Source organism: Urocitellus parryii, unplaced genomic scaffold (assembly GCF_045843805.1).
Source record: "Urocitellus parryii isolate mUroPar1 unplaced genomic scaffold, mUroPar1.hap1 Scaffold_135, whole genome shotgun sequence".
NCBI lineage: Eukaryota > Metazoa > Chordata > Mammalia > Rodentia > Sciuridae > Urocitellus > Urocitellus parryii.
Genome location: NW_027551974.1, coordinates 82,768 through 102,519, shown reverse-complemented (window position 1 = coordinate 102,519; position 19,752 = coordinate 82,768).

Genomic DNA, 19,752 nt, shown 5'->3' with positions numbered 1-19,752 from the left:
ACAGAAAAATACTCAGTGATAAGTAGTACAAGGTCTCTAAACTACCAGGAAATCTAAAAATGCTTCCTTTTTAATAATAATAATGCTAGATAAGTATACTTTTACAAAGATTATGGCATATTATCCTCACAGTAATATCCCCACGGAAGATATTATCCTCATCCTACATATGGAAACAAGCTCAAAGAGGTTCAATGGCTTGTGATGACATGTGGAAAATAATGACCTCTTAGTACAGTGTCGAGGTTGCTGCCTGGTGTGGACTGCCCGTCCATGAAACAGAAAGAGAAGCTTAGCTCTCTTGCCCTTCAGCTGTGTCCAACTCATCAGGAAAATAAATAAATAAATAGGGTCCATTTTTATTCTCTGGATCGTGATTATCTCAACATTGTGTATATGTGTATACAGGTTTGAATCCTTAAATCCTTAGAGCTATTAAAATTGTTACTATTTCCCTTTTCAAAGTAGTTTTTCCCATACACCTGTTCTCACATTACATCCTATAAACTTCGGTGTTGGGACGACCCCTGGACAGCCTGACAGTGAAGTCACTTTTCTTGTTCTTCTACCTAAATTTGTATTTCCTGGTGTTACCTGCTTTTGCCTTAAGACAGTCATCTAGAGAACATTCCCAGTGCATTTTCTTTGTTTCACAGAAGAAGCCGGCAGAAGAGTTTGGATTTTAATTTGAAAAAATAAATAGATGCCCTTGAGAAAGGATGAATGAATTTATTCCCCTAAGCCTCTTTCATTAATATGAGCCTCATGAAACACAGAGTTCAGGAGTTAAATTCAAGGTTAGAGGCAGAAGAACACAAACTTGGAGAAGCCTTAAAATATAAGAGAGGAAAATGTGGTTTATTAGTTATACTAGTTACAGAATGAACAGCATATTGTATGTGCTGTGTTAGAGGTATGTTATGAATAACAAAAGCCCTGGAGCATTTACATATTTGTTTTCAGCAATCCTGGCAGTTGGATTTCACCATTCTATGCCTCTTTGCCAGAATCACTAAACACTGGTACATATGGCATCTGAAGTACCATATGCCATAGAAAATGTTAGCTAATGCCTATACTTCTATATTATATTTTTATTTCAGATTTTTGCATTTTGAACAAAGAATAGTAGAAAAAACAAAATATTGGACAAGCAGTAAACAGTAAAGTGAAAAAAATGCCTTCAGAGAAAGCAAATAAAGGAAATGAATCTACCATGAGTTAACATGGCTATATGATAATGAATCAGATATGAGAAGTAATTGTTTTGCATAAACAAATTTACATAGCCTTTCATTCTATTATTTTGGATCTTACACTGCAACATGAAGAGTACAGGTTGACATATTTTCATACTTTATTTTTTTGACATTTCTTGCTAAAATCATAGTCTTCTTTTGATTGAAGCTAATTAGCAAGAGGGCTCTAATCAGCAACATCCAAAATGCAGGATAAAAACAGAAGAATGCAAGTATCAGGATTGGTTTTTGCAATACTTATTCAAGTTTTTAACCAAGATTTTCAGTTAACATCTAAGTTTTTTGTTTTTCTTTTTCCTAATAAGCAGTAAGACTATAAAATTATAAATTGACATGATTAAATAGTTAGCTTTCTCAAAACAAGAAAACAAGTAAAACATCCCAGTCCATTTTTTCCCCAATAAGAAAAACATCAAAATAACTGGGTAGGTCTGGTATGTAACAGATCACCCCAATGGGATTGACTTGGTGAATATGTTAATCTCAGCAAAAAAAGGGCTTATTCACAATTTTCCAAATGCAGTTTATTTTTCTAAATGGTGTCAAAAACTGGACACACACTACTTAGCCTAAATCTGGATGGTGGCTGGGAATAGGTAAGTAATCCAAAACTGTGGAAATCAACAATGTGTTAGGACAACCGAGTCTGTGGTTGAATGAGTAAGCCTAAACAGAATAGGAGAGGAAGAAACATGTCTATGTAACACAAACACATTGTCATATTCCACCTTAAAATCATCTAACCCTATTAATAGATCTAAAGTTCACTTTTGTAGAGCTTTATAGATTTAAAAGCATGTTCAAAGTCTTCCTCATGTAAAATAAACAATTCTATAAGTTGGACATCAATGATTTCCCAAGTCACAGAGGACAAAACTAGCTCAGAAAGGTTGCCTATTTTTGTCCTTATGTCCTACCCATATATCCAAATTGCATTCCCCGATTAAAGTATTCCTGCCACAAATTGGAGATTAAAAACAATACAAGTATCAATTTCCCAATGAGTATCTGTTGCCAAAATTGTATATGAGGCACAATCTGAAGTTTTTCCTAAGAATTTGCAGCTCACAGGTGCTATCAAGAAGGCTGGGTAACTTAGGGCTATATTTTTCCTGCCTCATTCATTCCAGAACCAAGAATCCCAGGCTCCCAAAGGTTCACAAATAAACCAAGTGTATGTCAGTGCTCCTCCATAATGCTGGTGTTATCCTCCCTATCAAAATTCTAAACCTAAAGGATAACAAGGTAGATGCATTTCTTTCCTATGGGGTACCATAAAAATTATCTCAAACTTTGTAGCTGAAAACACCAGAAATAAGTTATCTCATAATTCTGAACACCAAAAGTCCAAAACCAAAGTGCTGTCTCCCTAAAGGTCCTAGTGGAGAGTCCTTCCCTACTTCTCCTTGGTGGCTCCATGTGTTCCTTGGCTTGTGGCTGCATAACTCCACCGTGCCTTTGTCTTTCTGAGGCTTTCTCCTCAACTTACTATGTGCCACTCGTGTGTGTGTGTGTGTGTGCGTGTGTGTGCGTGTGTGTGCGTGTGTGTGTTTTAGAACACTTATCATTGGTTTTAGTGTCTATTCACACAATCCAGGCTGATCTCATCTTGAAATCCTTAATTTTGTTGCATCAGCAAATATCCTTATTCCAAATCAGGTAACACTTACAGGTTCTAGAGATTAAGATGTGAAAATACCTTTTAAGGGTAGCACCCTCAACCCACTACAGTCCATCCTCTGCCCCTCCCCAAATTAATCGGTTACACATGTAAAATGCATCCACACCATCCCAATGTTTCCCAAAGTCTCAATGCATTATAGCATGGACTCTAGGTACAAAGACTTAATTAAATTCATTTGCTCTAAAGTCCCAAGTTCATCATCTAAATCAGGCATGGGCTAGACTCTGGGTTTGATATCTTTGGGGACAAAATTGTTCCCCATAAGTGGACATACAAATTAAGAAAACAAATTATCTGCTTCTAAAATACAATGAATACAATGGTGATAAAATATAAACATTAGATATGACAGGATAGAAGGGAATAAATGGGTCACCAATTCCAAGTAAGTTTGAAATACATAAAGGAAAATTCCATTAGGTTTCAAGGCCTGTGAATAACATTTTATCTTAAGATTCTGCCATCTGAGAATGTATTAGCCCAAAGCCTCTACCCCAGATGCAGGGGCTCCACTTTGGAGACAATTTTGCTTATTCTTAAAAGAATGACACTTTCAATTTCCTGCCAGTATAATTTTGGAAACTCAATTTTTTTCTCTCATGTTCTTCTTTCTCCTTCCCTTTTTGTTTAAACTAGTAGAATCTCTGCTGTTACAACATTATTTAAAAAAACCTTGTCTCTCACATGTGTCACAAGGGGCCATGGCATTAGATAAGAAAGTAAGTCCCTCACAGATCTTTCCTGGATTACCTCATCTCTATTCCTGGTATCTTCTGAGATGAAAAGTGGATCCATATGTTACATGCCTAATTGTTTCAGCAAAAGTTTATCCAGCTATACCCTTGGGTTTCTCTCCAGAGAACAGTCTCTAATAGTGAATCTTCTCATTTTAGCATGATTTACCATATGAATAAGCCAAAATAGGCCTCTCAAATCATCAAGCACTGATTCATTTTTGCTTACCAGTTCCTTCCTTAAATTATTACCTTCTTACTGAATTTTACCAAGCAGAAAGGAAAAATCAGACCACACCTTCAATGCTTTACCTGGAAATCTCTGAAGCTACATATCCATTTTTGTCACTTTTTCTGTTTTCCCCACTACTGAAAAACATAATTCAGTCCAGCTTTCTTTCATTACATAAGAATTCCTGTTATATGTAAAATTCCTCCAGTGTCCAATAACATGTTCATCACGCCTTTCTGCTCATAGTCTCTTCAAGTCAACAGGCTTTTTCTATTACATACTTAGATTTCTTCCAGCCTTTACTTGGGTAAAGGTACCCACGTGTCACAAAATTAACCACAGGTGGCCTCTATCTACTGTCCTTAAGTTGTTTACTTCATAGCAGGTTAAGATCCATTCATTAAAAAGCCTGAGAGCTCCAAACTAATATTTTAACGTACCCAATTGTTTTAAATATACTATAAATGAGCAGATTTTTACCTATTTAGAGGCTGCCTGCTCTGTAGAGCCCATCATCTTTGCACAAAACATCTGCTAGCCACAGAAAAGATAAACTCCACACCTGTGAAGACCCCAAACTGCTGCTGCCTTCTAGAATCCTCTGATTTGGAGAAACCTCCATTAGACAGCTAAGGGACATCACCTAAACACGCACATTTCCTCTCCCAAGCTCTCTGCCTCAAGACTTCCCTTTCCCTCCTCTCTTTATGAGTGGAGTTCCCCCACACCACAACCTCTGAACAGGGTTATGCTAGGAAACACTTCCACTACTAAGCAAATATGTCCCAGTGGAGTCCTACACTGCATGTGCTACTGCCATCTCATGGTCATAACTTTTCCTTGATTGGCCCCCTAAATACCTCCAGCCCCTTCCAACTAGTGATGAGGATGGTGTAGCCACATCCATATTTTTAGGGGCTTGTTATGATTGTTCTCCGCTCTCCCGTACTATAACCTTATCCTTTTAAACATGTCATATAAATAAAATAAAACTATATAACTTTTTTAGATAATCTTTTGACACTCTGCTTAATGCCTTTGAAATTCACACTTTCGTTTCGTATTATCTCATTAGTTCATTCCTTTTTCTTGCTGAATAGTATTCCATTGTATATATTTATCAAATGTATCACCTATCAAAGATAAATTGGTTGTATTCAGTTTAGGGCAATTATGATTAGAACTATGAATATTGATGAATAAGATTTTGTGAATATGTAGTATTACTCTAGGGTAAGTACCCAAAATATGGTTATAAAGTATATACTTAACTTTATTCTAATAATAATGCCAAATTATCCCATAGTGGATAAACCATTTCACATTCCCACCAGTAAAGTGTGAGAGTTGCAATTCCTCTGCATCCTCATCAGCACTTAGTATTTTCAGTATCTTTAATTTTAACTACTTTGCATTGAAAATCATTGTGGTTTTAATTTTCGTATTCATAAAGACTAAAGATGTTGAACATTATTTCATGTGCTTCTTTGGCAAACATACATCCTTATAGTAAGAATCTACTCAAATTATTTACCCACATCATAATTGAGCTCTTAATTTGCTTACTGTTGAGTTTTGAGAGTTCTTTTTCTATTTTAGTTACAAGTCCTGTGTTAAATATGAAACTGGCAAATATTTTCTTCTGGCTTGTCTTTTCATCCTGTCACCAGTTTCCTATGGCTAAGAAGTAAGTTTTATTTTTTTGTAAAATTCCATTTATCACTTTTCAGTGAATCGTTCTTTTGGTGTCATGTCTGAGAACCCTTTGACATCTAGCCTGAACTCAGGTCATGAAAATTTGCTCCTACATTTCCTTCTGAAAGTCTTACTTTAAGTTTTACATTTAAATTTGTGATTTATTTTGTTACTGCTGGTATAAAATGTGAACTTTACTGTCTTGTTTTGTTTGCATCTGGATGTCCAACGGTCCAATAACACTTACTGAAAAAGTCACTAATTTTTCTCCATTTAATTATTTCATAACTTTGTCAAGAATCAAATGGCAATATTTTTTATTGATCTATGTCTGGAATTTCTATCCTTTCTTCCAAACTTCTGTAGACTGTTTTATGAGTTTATGTGTTTGCCAGTATCAAACAATCTTGAACATAATAGTTTTATAGTAGGACTGGAAGTGAGGTGCTACTAACTCTCTAAGTTTATTTTTCTTTTTCAAGGTTTTAATAGCTATTCTAGTTCATTTGCCTTTTGATATAAATTTGGGAATCATCCTTTCTATGTTTACAAAAATGCTGAATTTTCATTATAATTGTATTAAATCTTTAAACTAATTTGGGAAGAACTGACAACTTTCTTTTATTGGATATTGTAATCCATAAACAAAGAGTATCTCTTCATTATGTAAATCTTTTTTTGATTTTCTTTGTCAGCATTTTGTAGTTTGCATTGCATAGATACTGCAATGTGGTTAGGTTTATTCTTTGATATTCATCTTTTTTGTTGGGAGCTTTTCTAAATTTTTAAACAAAATTTTGATATCAAATTGTTCATTGCTAGAATGAAGAATAATTATTGTTTTGTTGTTGATCTTGTGAATCTGTGTTCACTGACTTTCTTTCACTCATGTTTATCCTTGGATTTTAAAAATAAGCTACTGAGAATGTTTTATATTGGAAATCCTGTCATCTTCAAATAAGCAGAGTTTATTTCCTCCTTTCCACCCCGTAAACATTTTATTCATTTTTATTGATTTATTGCAATTGATAGGGCTTCCAGGATGATGCTCAATAATAATGGGTGAGAGTGAAATTTTTGATTTTTTCTAGTCATAAGGAAGAAACTCAGTTTATCATCAGTAAGTACAATGTAGCTGCAGATTGTAGATGTTCTTAATTAGGTCAAAGAAGTTACCCTCTATTCCAAGTTTGCTAGACATTTTTTATCAAGAAAGCAAAATGAAATTGGACCTTTACCTCACCCCATATATATGAAAATCAACTCAAAAAGGTCTAAGAGCTTAAAAGTAAGTCTTAGTAAAACTACTAAGAGAAAACATAGGAAAAGATTTGACATTGATCTCAACAAAGATTTTTGAATATGTACCTAAAAACACAGGCAGAGAAAGCAAAAATAGATAAATGGGATCCTGTCAAACTAAAAAGGTTCTGCGTTACAAAGGAAATAGTCAACAACCTGAAGAGATAACCTATGAAATGGGAAAAAAATTGCAAATCATACATTGGATAAAGGGTTAATATCCAAAATATATAAGGAACTCAAATTAACTGAATAGCAAGAAAACAAATAACCCAATTAAAATGAACACAGGATCTGTATAGATATTTTTCAAAAGACATTCAAACAGCCAACTGTTACATGAAAAAGTACTTAACATAATCATCATGGAAATGGAAATTAAAACCACAACATCACCTCACATCTGTTAGACGGTTTTTATCAAGAAGATAAGAAAAAAAAAGTTTTGCATGGTTGAAAATGTGAAGAAAAGGAAACACTTGTACACTGTTGGTAGGTATGTAAATTAGTACAGTAATCATGGAAAACAATATGGAGTTCTGTTAAAAAGTGTAAAATAGAACTACCGTATGTTCCAGCAATTCCACTTTTGAATATATATCCAAAGGGAAAGAACTCAGTTCATGGAAGGAATCTTTGTACTTCCACTTTGATTGCAGCATTATTTACAATAACTAATATATGGAATCAATCTAAGTGTCTGTCAACAGATGAATGGATAAAGAAAATGGGCTACATATACATAATAGAATACTACTCTATTATGAAGGAAATTCTGACATTTCCAACAACATGGATGAGCCTGGAGAACCTTGTGCTAAGTGAAATAAACCAAACACAAACAGACAATACTGCCTGATCGTATTTACATATGGGAATTAAAAGGATAAACTAAAAGGAATACTTGTTACCAAGGGTTGGTTAGGGATAGAGGAGATATAGAGCACTGTTGGTCAAAGCGAATTCATTCACTTAGAAGCAAGCATAAATTCTGCTATCTATTATCCAGCAACGTGAGCATAGTTAGCAAAAGTATACTTTGTATTTCAATTTTTGATACAAATTCTGTTTTTAAATATTCTTGTCACAAAGATAATTATGTGATGTTACATATATTAATTAACTTTATTAATCATTACACAACATATACATTTATCAAACATTGTGTCATACTCCATAAATAAATATAATAAAAAATTAAATAATATATTTGAATTTTGTTAAATGCCATTTCAAAATCAATTGATGTGGGTTTGTGTGTGTGTGTGTGTGTGCATCAGTAATTTATTTTTGTTTTGATTAATACTATATTAGATTAAATGTTTTTTAACTTGTTCTTTTTAGATATGCATGACAGTATAGAGTGTGGTTTGACATATTGTATATATATGGAGTATAACTTATTTTAATTAGGATCCCATTCTTTTTTAAATATTTTTTAGTTGTAATTGGACACAATACCTTTATTTTATTTATTTATTTTTATGTGGCACTGAGGATCCAACCTAGCACCTCACACATGCTAGGCAAGCACTCTACCACTGAGCCCCAGCCCTAGCCCCTATGATTGTGGTTATATATGATGTGGTGTTTCTGTGATGGTGCATTCATACATGAACATAAGAAAGTTATATCTGATTTATTCGACTGTCTTTCCAATTTCTACACCACTCCCCATGTGGGGTTTTTCTTCTTTAGAATGTTAATATTATCTGTTACAAACTAATTTCCAAATTAACCCATTCCTTGCATAAACTCTATTTTCTCTTAGTTTTTTCATTTTATGTTGTCCTAGATTCAATTTATTAATATTTTTCTGGGGACTTTGTATCCACATTCATGAAAGATGTTTGTTTGTGGGATTTTTTTGGTATTTTTCTGAATTTCGTATGTGACCTCATAAGAAATATCTCCTTCCCTTCTAATTTATGAGAGAAATATTATAGAATTTGTATTATTTTTTAAAAAAACATTTAGTAGAATTCACCAATAAGGCCATATCAACATAGAGATTTCTTTTTCAGAAAGGTGTTGATTTTTAACTGTGAATTCATTTTTTGTCTTCTTTCTTTTCATTTTTAAGTCTTGCTAGAAGTTTGCCAATTTTATGAATCCTTTAAAAGAACCAGATTGTGTTTTCATTGATTTTCTTTATTACATTTATTTTTCCATTTACTTGATTTTTATTCTTATCTTTAGTGTTTCTTTTCTTCTGTTTCTTGTAGGTTTATTTTTCCTTTTTTTTTCCTAGTCTAAGATGGAAACTTAGACTGTTGATTTGAGATCTTCCATCTTATTTAATATAAGCATCCCAATGTTATTAATTTCCAACTAAGCATTGTCTTCATAGCATTCAAAACTTTTTATGTATTTTTATTTTCCTTCATTTCAAAACTGTTTTTAACTTCTCTTGAGATCTCCTCTTTGACACATGATATTTAGACACATATTGTTTAACTTGTAAATAGAGATTGCCAGTATTTTTTTCTTGTTTAGTATCTACTGTGGTTGGAGAGTGTAATCCATATTTTTTGAGTATGTTGAATTTGTTAGCTTTGTTTTAGGTTCCTGGATAGGATGTATCTAGGTAAGTGTTCCGTGAGCAACTGGAAAGACCACAAAATCTCTTGTTGTTTGGTGGAGATTTTACTCTTTTATATTCTTGTTAATTTTCCATCCACGTGTTCTCCTATTACTGAGAGGAGTAATTGTAAATCCAATTACTTTTGTATAATAATCTATTTCTCCTTTTACTTCTGTCAGTTTTTGTTTTGTTTAATTTAAAGGCTATCATTAGGTGTATATAGATTTAAGAGGGTTATGTCACAGTGATACTTTGACACCATTATTATTATACACTGATCTTTTTATGCCTGGTATTTTTTAAACTATAAAGTCTATGTCTGCTATTAAAAGAAAAAAAAACTATTGCTTTCTTAGGTATCCATTTTTATCTTTCTATTATTAGTATTTCTCTATCATTACATATGAAATTACTGACTTTTAGACACCATAAATTTAATTTGTAGTGTTTTTTCCATTAATGCATCCTGACCTTTTGTCTTTTCTATTGGTATTTGTAGAACCTTTGAACATAATACAATCATTATGTTTTCACTTGGAGCTAATTTTTTATAGCACATCTAGTTTTTGTTCTTCTTTTTTTCCCTGTCCTCACTTACTATTTTTAAAATATTTTTAGTATGCCAGATCATATAGTAAACATTCACTTTTTGAGGAACACATCCTTGTTTCCACCTGTTACTGCCTTATTTCTTACAGTCATATTGGAATTTTGAAATGGTATCTCATGATTTTGACTCATCCATTTTTTTAACCACCTACCTGTATAGTTTTTAGTTGATTTCTCTAGAGATTATAAGATAACTTGTGAAGTTTGCAGTCTACTTAGAATGAATATTTCACCACTTTATAGGATAGATATGTTATCATCATGTGTGTCTTCACTCTCTCTCTACATTGAAAACCCCATCTGAAAATACATCTTTACTTTCATTGTTTCAGTTTGTAATAAAATAAACATAACATAAAATTTAACATTTCAACTTTTTAAAAAATTCTGTGTGGTTCATTGGCATTAAGTAAATTCATGTTGTCAGGCAAACTTCACAATTATCTATCCCTGGAACTTTTTCATCACCTCAAATTGAAACTCTGTACCCATTAAACCATATCTCTCTTCCTCTTCCTCTTCCTCTTCCTCTTCTTCCACTACTCTACTATTCTAAATAAGTAGAGTTGCACAATATTTGTCCTTCTGTGTCTGGCTTATTTCCCTCTGCACAAAGTTTCAAGGTTCATCTTTATGCAGCATGTGTCAGTACATCATTGCTTTTATCTGGCTACATATTTTTTCATAATATGAATATAAGATATGCTGTTTATCCATTCATCATTTGATTGATGCCTGGGTTATTTCCACAGTTTAGCAATTGTGAATAGTGCTGCAATGAACATATTTGTATAAGTTTTTGTGTGGATACATCTTTTTAATTCTCTTGAATATATATCTTAAGAGTGGAATTGCTGAACCATATGGCAACTCTGTTTAGCTTTTAAAGAACTGCCATGTCCTTGTGAATATTTGTTATGTCCATCTTTTTTATCCTAACTATCCTAGCATGCCTGAAGTGTTATCTCATTGTGGTTTTGACTTGCATTTCCCTAACAAAATATATAGAGCATCTTCTCATGTGCCTACAGATCATTTTGCTATCTTCTTTAAAAAACTGTTCAAATTCCTTGTTTACTATTTGAGTATTTTTTTATTATTATTATCGAGTATTATGAGCTCTTTCTACACTCTAGATACAAGATATGTATCTAGAGTATATGATTTGAAAATTCTTGACTTATCTTTTTTTCTTTGTTGCTCATGATTTGGGTGTCATGTCATATAATCTTTTGCTAAATCTGAAGTCATAAAGATTCTACCCCTGTATTTACACCTAATAATGTTGCAGTTTTTAGTTCTTTTGATCCATTTTGTATTAACTTCTGTATGTGGTGTGATGCAAGACTCTAACCTCATTCTTTATGTATTTAGAAATATGTGGTTATGGGGGGTACGGTTGTTTCACAGTGGTAGAGCGCTTACCTAGCATGTGTGAGGCACTGCGTTCGATCCCCAGCACCATGTAAACAAATTAAATAAAGAAAATAAAGGTATTGTGTCCACCTACAACTAAAAAACATCAAAAAACGTCGAAAAGAACAAAAAAGGAATATGTGTTTATGGTTTGGATCTTTGTCTATTTAGTTATGGAGAAGACTATTCCTTCTTCATTGTATGGTCTGGAAACCCTGTAGAAAATAAGTTAACTAGAGATTGGTGGGATTATTGTGTAATTTTCAATTTTATTGCATTGTGTTAAGGAATGAGTTGTGTCCCCTACTCCCCCGAATACATATGTTGAAGTCCTAACTTCCAATAAGACTATGTTTGGAGACAGAGCTTTTAAGAAGGTAATTAAGGTTAAATGAAGCCATAAGGGGGAGGACCTAATCTAATAGGATTTGTGTCCTTAGAAAAATAGTAAGAGACACCAGGAATACATGCATGCATAGAAAAAGAAGGCTTGAGTAAGGACACAGTGAGAAGACAGCAATCTGATACACACACACACACACACACACACACACACACACACACCAGGGAAGCCACTAAAACTCTATTGGAACTAGTAACTGAATTCAACAGTTTGCAGGACAAAAAACCACTATGCAAGAGAGTCTGCACCAAGGGAGGGGGCAAGGGAATAGGAAGGATGGTGGAACAAGTTAGACATCATTACCCTAAGTACACGTATGAAGACACAAATGGTGTGAAAATACTTTGTGTACAACCAGTGACTTGAAAAAATGTGCTCTATATGTATGAGATGAATTGCATTCTGCCATCATGTATTACAAATCAGAATAAATAAATAAATATTTTTTTTTTAAAAAAAGAGAGTCTGCACCAGAAATAATCCTTGATGGCACTTTTATCTACCAGCCTCCAGAACTGTAATAAAATATATTTCTGTTGATTAAGCCATTCAGTCTAAAATATTCTGTTATGGCAACTGAGCAGACTAATACACTTTAATGTACATCTATCATGCCAGTGCCACTCTGCCTTGATTACTGTTGCTTTTTAGTAAATCTTGAAATCAAGACTGTAAATCCTACTAATTTATTCTTTTTCAGGTTTGTTTTCTGGATCCCTTGAAATTCTGAATGAATTTTAGAATTAGCTCTCAATTTCTACAAAAATGTTAACTTTTATTTTAATGTCAATTGTATTGAATCTGTAGATTAGGCGGAGGCATATTTGCAGCTGAACAAAATTAAGTCCCACAATCCATGAACATGGAATGGTTTTCCATTTATTTCATCTTCTGTGATTTCTTTCAACAATGATTTGTAGTTTGCAGAGTATACATTTTGAACTTATCAAATTTTTCCTATTTGATTCTTTTTGATGCTATCATAAATGGAATTATTTTCTGAATTTCAGTGTCAGATTGTTTATTGCAGGTTCATAGAAGTAAGACTTATTCTTTCATAGTGATTTTGTGTCCTGCAAATTGTTGAATTTAGTTATTAGTTCCAATAGTTTTAGTGGCTTCTCTGGGTTTTCTATATACAAGATTGTGTCTTCTGCAAATACTGATAGCTTAACCTCTTTCTTGCCAATCTCAAAGACTTTTGTTCCTATTTTGTACCACTTTTGTATCACTTCAAACAAAAACAGCACAAGTGGACATCTTTGCATTGTTCCTGATTGGCAGGAAAGCATCTGGATTTCATCATGAAATCTGATGATGATCAAGCCTTCAACATATGTCCTTTATGGGACTTCTAAGATCCAAATCATAACCATGTTATTTCTAGGAATATGCCCATTTTATCTAAATTATCTAATTTGCTGGCACACAATTATTTAGAGTTTTTCTTCATAATCTTTTTCATTTTTATAAAGTCACTAGTATTGTCTTTTCTTTCATGTCTGTTTCTAGAAATTTGAGATTTCATTTTTTTTTCCTTAGTCAAATATGCTGAATATTTATCAGTTTTGTGGATCCTTTCAACAGCCAGGGTTTTGTTTCATTAATGTATTTATTTTCTATTTTTTATTTTATTATTTTCTGTTCTAATCTTTACTATCTCCTTTCCACTTGTTATCTAATTAGCTTATAACACTGTTCAAATCTGCCATTTTCCTGTTGATCTTCTACCTAGTTTTTCTATCCAATATTCAAATTGGAATATTGAATGCTCCAAACATTACTGTTGAATTATTTATTTCTTCCCCCATTTCTATAAATTTTTGCTTCTCATAATATGGTGGTCAAGTATAGATACATATATATATATTTATAATTGCTATATCTTCCTAAAGGATTGACCCTTTTGTTATTTTTAAATTTCCCTCTTTTTCTCTCTAAATGCATTTGTTATTGTTGTGTTAAAGACTATGATGCTTTTTCTTGTGGTTGCTGGTTAATTTTTCTCACTTTTACTTTCAAACTGTCTCTCTTTTAGACAGCATATAGTTAGGTCACTTTTTTGAACCCAGCTTGATAATTTTGCTTTTTTACATTTTTCATTTACTCTCACATGAAGTTTTTATTGCTTGCCTTTATCCAATATATGGGTCATATTTTCCTTTTCCTTTGCATACTTCATAATTTTTTGCTGGAAATTGGATGTATTAGATAATACATCATAGCAGTTCTGGGAACTTCTTCCTCCCTTCCTCAGTCTTGTTTTTCATTGTCTTCTTGTTTATTTCTTACTTATTTGGACTGTTGGTCATTTTAATGAAGTTCATTGCCCACTCCCTCCCCATCTCTCTCACACAGCATGAGAAACACACTAACCTGTCCAAACCCAAAGAGAATGGATTAAGAACCAAGGCATAGCAACAAACAAGGTTTTACTTAAAGATTGGTGTCTTGCAAGATTGAGGGGAGCAGGCACCCCCAGATTGGATACAACCAGCATTTTATCCCCTAGAGCACAAGCCCCCTCCCCCACACTCCATTCGTCATTGGCTGAGTACTATGGGGTGCACAATCTTCCTGAATGTTTCACTGTCTTCTATTGGATTATTTAAAGGAAGGTACCTTTAGTTGTCCTCACCTCCCTTTGTTCTCTTGTGGTGGGACAGTGTCCTTGGATTAAGTGCCTTTTGGCATGAATAGTTTATCTCTGTTGGTGAAGTGAAAGGAGGGGGTCTTCTTTCTTCCCTCTTGTTTGTCAAGGGGCTGTGAAGTTTTACACTTGGTGTTAATTGCTTGTAACTTTTCATTCAGCTGCCTTTCTTACATCCCAAATAGTTTTATGTTTAAAGCTAAATACTGTATTTTGAAAATGGATCACTGAATTTTCTATTTCTCATAATAATGGTAAGCCTCTAATACTCTCTGATCAGGCAGGTACAGTTTTGAGTCTATGCTGCAGTTCCCTTGGGATGACAGTAATACTAGTGGGATTCTCTTCCAACCTTGCCCTGCCAACATACAGCTGTTAATCTCCATTAGTTTCTGGCCTATGAATCTATTGTTTTTAACAGTACCCTGGAGCAGAAATTCCTCCACAGTCTAATTCAATCAAATTGTCTCTCTTTGAAGGAAATATTTTCTGAGGTCAGTGTTGATGTTTGTGTTAACCCTGGGAGGGCTCTTCCCACCTGTTTATTCCCAGAGTCACACCTACAAACTAGCAAACCTACCACCTACGCTGTATCTTCCTTCAATTCCCCAATCTTCTCTCAATTGCCTCTCATCATAGTCTCTATGATTCTGGAGAGTGCACCTGAGTTTAAACTTATGTACATTTGACTTCAAATAACGTCAGCTGTTTTGGAGGAGATTCGGAGTTATGTGCTTCAAGGCCTGATTTTTCCCCCATATAACTTTTTCTTTTTTTTTATTGTTGGTCTTTCAGAACATTACAAAGTTCTTAATACATCATATTTCACAGTTTGATTCAAGTGGGTTATGAACTCCCAATTTTACCCCATATACAGATTAAGCCAGAGCTCTAGAGCTGGGGGTAGAGACAATAACAAACGTTTTTCCAAGTGACACCTAACTAGGAGATGAGTGCTTCGTGGGCAAGGTGGGAGAAGGGTGTGGAGGGCAGAAGCTTGCAGTCCTCTTAGCTTTCTTCTCCTCTCATGGAATCTTCATTTCAAGGGCCAAGGGAAGGGATATCAGGGACCCAGTATTCTCACTATTGCACACCCAAGACAGATTCTCTCATTCTTGTCTATCCAGGCATCTGGAGGTAGGATGAGAAAAGCTGAAGCCTTGCTCCTTCTGCACTGAAAGCCGTCTAGCTAAGTCCAAGGGATAAAAATAGCTGAGATCTTGGCAGCAGCAATCTGGGGTACAGTATTGGCCTTGCTGACCTAGGAATAGCAAGGAAGGGAGTGGTCTTGGTGCAAATACCACAGACTCCCCTTTCTTATCAAATGTTCATAGATTTCCTTGAACAGATATTTCTTCATTTGCCATCTGCCCTTAGGACCATTTATTTCCAGGTGATTTCAATGGTTGCTCCTTTGGATGTGATTTTCACTAGTGCTACCCACGCTGTCTTTCCAAAAGACACTTATATTCATTAATTACATGTGGAATTTCCAGGAGAACAAATCTTTGCTTTTCACTTCTTGTGATTAATTTTTCTGTACTTCCTTTGTTTGTTTCCATTAAAACAATGACTGCCAACCTTATACAAGTTCTTTCCCATTTTCAACTCCAAGTTCCTAGATGATTCAGAAATGAGGCTTTTGCACTAACATCTAGAGTGAACATTCAAGACATTGGCTATAATTTTTTTATACCTTTATTTTTATGTGGTGCTGAGGATCAAACCCAGTGCCCCACATGTGCCAGGTGAGTGCTCTACCATGGAGCGGAGCCATAACCCCAGCCCCAACTGGCTATAATTTTTATCTAAGGTTTCAGGAAAGAGAACATGCTTCTCCACCACCGCCCTTTTCCAACATTTTGCCTTTGGATTAGTTTTAGATTCAAGAGGAAAAGATAGGAATGGCGAAGTTGAAAAGAGGAAAAGTTTTTACAATATGAAGTCCACACAGGCTCTGAACTTAAGGGAAGCCATTGGCAGGACTTCCTGTTGCTGTGGGCTTGATTTGTTATGAGGTAGTCATCTTTTGCTGAAGCCTGTCTAGCTTCCTTGAAAATAACAGTCAGCAAGTGACTAAGCATGCACTGCAAGACTGGTTGTGACACAGGAAGCCACAAAATGATGAGAGACCTAGGTATGTCCAAAGGAAGGAAGTCAATAAGGGCATGCCCCAAAATTCTTCCAGGTCTTGGCTTAGGAAACCTTGTAAGACTTCTGGAAATCTTTCATGAGAGCTAATAGGAAACAGTTCAGCCTAAAGGCTCTTTAAAACTTTGGATGCTTAAGTTTACAAAGCCCATTAAATTTGAACTTCCAATTGGAATTTTATACAAAAGAGACATTTGTAGGAGGCATTTTCAGAGAATTTTATTTGTGGATAATAATAGTATTGTGCTGGTTAGTCTTCATTTGTCTGTTAAAGATCCATTCTCCATCCTCCTGTGCCAGGCTCTGTCTTCCCCAGAAGCTGACCGATGCAGATTCACTGCATGCCCCATCACCTTGCTATTCAGTTTCTAGTTGGGTTTGGACAGTTGTTTCCAACATTAACATGAAATTGGAGCATGTGAGAAAATAAAGGTATTCCCTGATCCTTCCTTGCTATACCACTCCCTCTCTGACAGTAGCTGTGTCTCTATATATTCTCACTGGGGTCCTCCTTCAAGGTCCTGGTCCTTACCAAACTCTAGAAATACTATTTACTATATTAAGAGCTTCTTGCTAGGCTAGTTTCTGTGTGCCTCACTAGTCCATTTTCTATATAACAAAGTACTTGATACTGGTAAATTTTTAAGGGAAAGAGGTTTGTTTTAGCTCCTGGTTCTTAAGGCTGAGAAAATCCAAGAGCAGGGTGCTGACACCTGGCTAGGGCCTGAAACTGCATTGTAACATGGTGGAAAAACAGAAAGGCAAGCAGGCCTGAACAGGAGAGGAAGCAAGAGAGGCTTGGCTTGCTGTATAACAATACACTCTGGTGAGTTTGAGCCCATTCCCCTAAAGTAGCATTCATGAATGTGGTGCCCCACCCCCCCACCCCACCCCCACTTATCTAACAACTTTGAAAAGGTCCTATCACCTCTCAATACCATTAGATTAGGAATTAAATTTCTACAGGAGTTTCAGATGGGACACACAATAGCACTCACCATCTCATTTGTTCTCATAACCCTGCTATGCTTTGTAAGTAGTATCAGTATGCTGCAGGAGGGCTGAATTCTGTTTCCTGCTGGATTTCTGGGAGTTAGCATATTTTAAAATCTTCAATGTGTGTCATAATCTTGAAAACCCATGTTAACTCTTCAAGGCATTAACATTATTAACCCATTTTACAGATGAAGAAAATGTTTTAAACAAGTAAAATACCCAAAGTCACATACCTAGTGACACAGAATTGGAATTGAACTCAAGTATTTCTAACAAGAGCTGTTTTCTTTATTTCATTTAAGTTTTTTCTAACAACTTTTATTTATATTTTATTGCAAAGATTAATTTTATTTAAATATAAGTCAATTTTTTAGCTTTTTAATGAATGTATTGATTAAGCCCAAGTCCTTATTTTGAAATACAATTTGATGAAATTCATGATATCTAAATTCAAGGGGCTGGGATTGTGACTCTGTGGTAGAGTGCTCACCTAGCATGCATGAGGTACTGGGTTCCTTCCTCAGAACCACATAAATGTAAAATATTGTGTCCACCTAAAACTGAAAACTAAATATTCTTTAAAAATAAATTTAAGTACAGTATCCTTTTAATGACTATAAGGAAAAACACAAGACTTAATTTAAAAAAAATAACTTTGAGACTTTTACTTGTAATGAAGCTTGATAATCAACTCTTGTTTTGTGCAAACATTAATTTTCCTTTCCCTTCAGATTTTTTTTTATAAATACCATTGGTTGTAACCCAACAACCCTTCCCAGTCCTCCCTATCCTTTTACACTTTCAATGCTACTTTGAAGGCAGCAATGGCCAGATGACTCAGGTCCTGCTAATGAAAAGTGAAAGTATCCCTTTTGCTGATAAAAATCAACAATCACAGCTCTTTGTTCCATCCCTTTCTTTATGCTTAAAACTATTATGTGATGCCTGGAATCATTGCAGTTTTACTGTGACATATTCAAAGTTGTTAGATAAATGTAAAGGTTACTAGGTAGCAAACAAATATATAGGATGCTCGTTAAATTTGAATTTCAGGTAAATTATGAATAAATTTGTAGCATATGCCCCAAATATTTTATAGCATATATTTAAAATGCATAATTTTATATATAATACACACATGCCTATACGGTTATATTATGACCATGAGCCAATGCATTCAAAGTTGCTAAATATGTAAAATAAAAAGCTGTTAGCTTATATTCAACTTATATATTGAGTCCCACAAATTCTAAAAAGTGAGTTTTGTTGCTGTTGTTTTATTAAATATTGAATGGATAAAAAGAATATATATAACGTGTATGGCAAAAGGAAAGCAATACACCAATGCCAGTTTAATCACCAATCAGTCTAAGATAACCTCTAGCCTAGATTCTGAATTTAATTTTCCTTTGCCTTTTAAACAATGTGTTTGTTTGTTTTTTCATCTTCATCACCTTTGAATGGCTAGGAACTGAAAAAAGGTGTTTTTCTTTTCAAGTACAGTAAAGATAACCCAGCATCCTCCTCTCCAAACATAAATTATATGTCCAAGAGAATGCTGCAAAGTGTTCAAAACAGGTAGGCACTTTTTATCTTGGTCATACGAAAGCTATGACAACGGTAGAGGTGTTGATCTTTTCAGAGTCCTGTAGGTTTCTTGATAGACATGTGTATAAGAGACAAACCAAGGAGAGAGAGAAGAAAGTCTTGCATCTAGGGGGTTTGGAGTTGGCTTTCAGAGAAACAACCTCAACTTCCAGATATCTAAAGGGTTCCCCTGCCTTCCTAGGAAGGCAGACCCCTGCCCAAGCCTCCCTCCTGAGATCCTGCATATGCTTTCTTGCTAAATGACTCTTCACTCCGTTATCTCCTCACGGGATACATCTGTTGGGTGTTTCGCATCCTCAGCTCTCCGCTTCCATCTTTTTCATATCTCAACACATTGTTTCCTCCAGTCCGGGTGGCAGAGTGGAAGGGAGCCATCCCGCCCGACGACGCTCTGGGATTGGCAGCGAATGAATGATTGGCAGCGGGCAT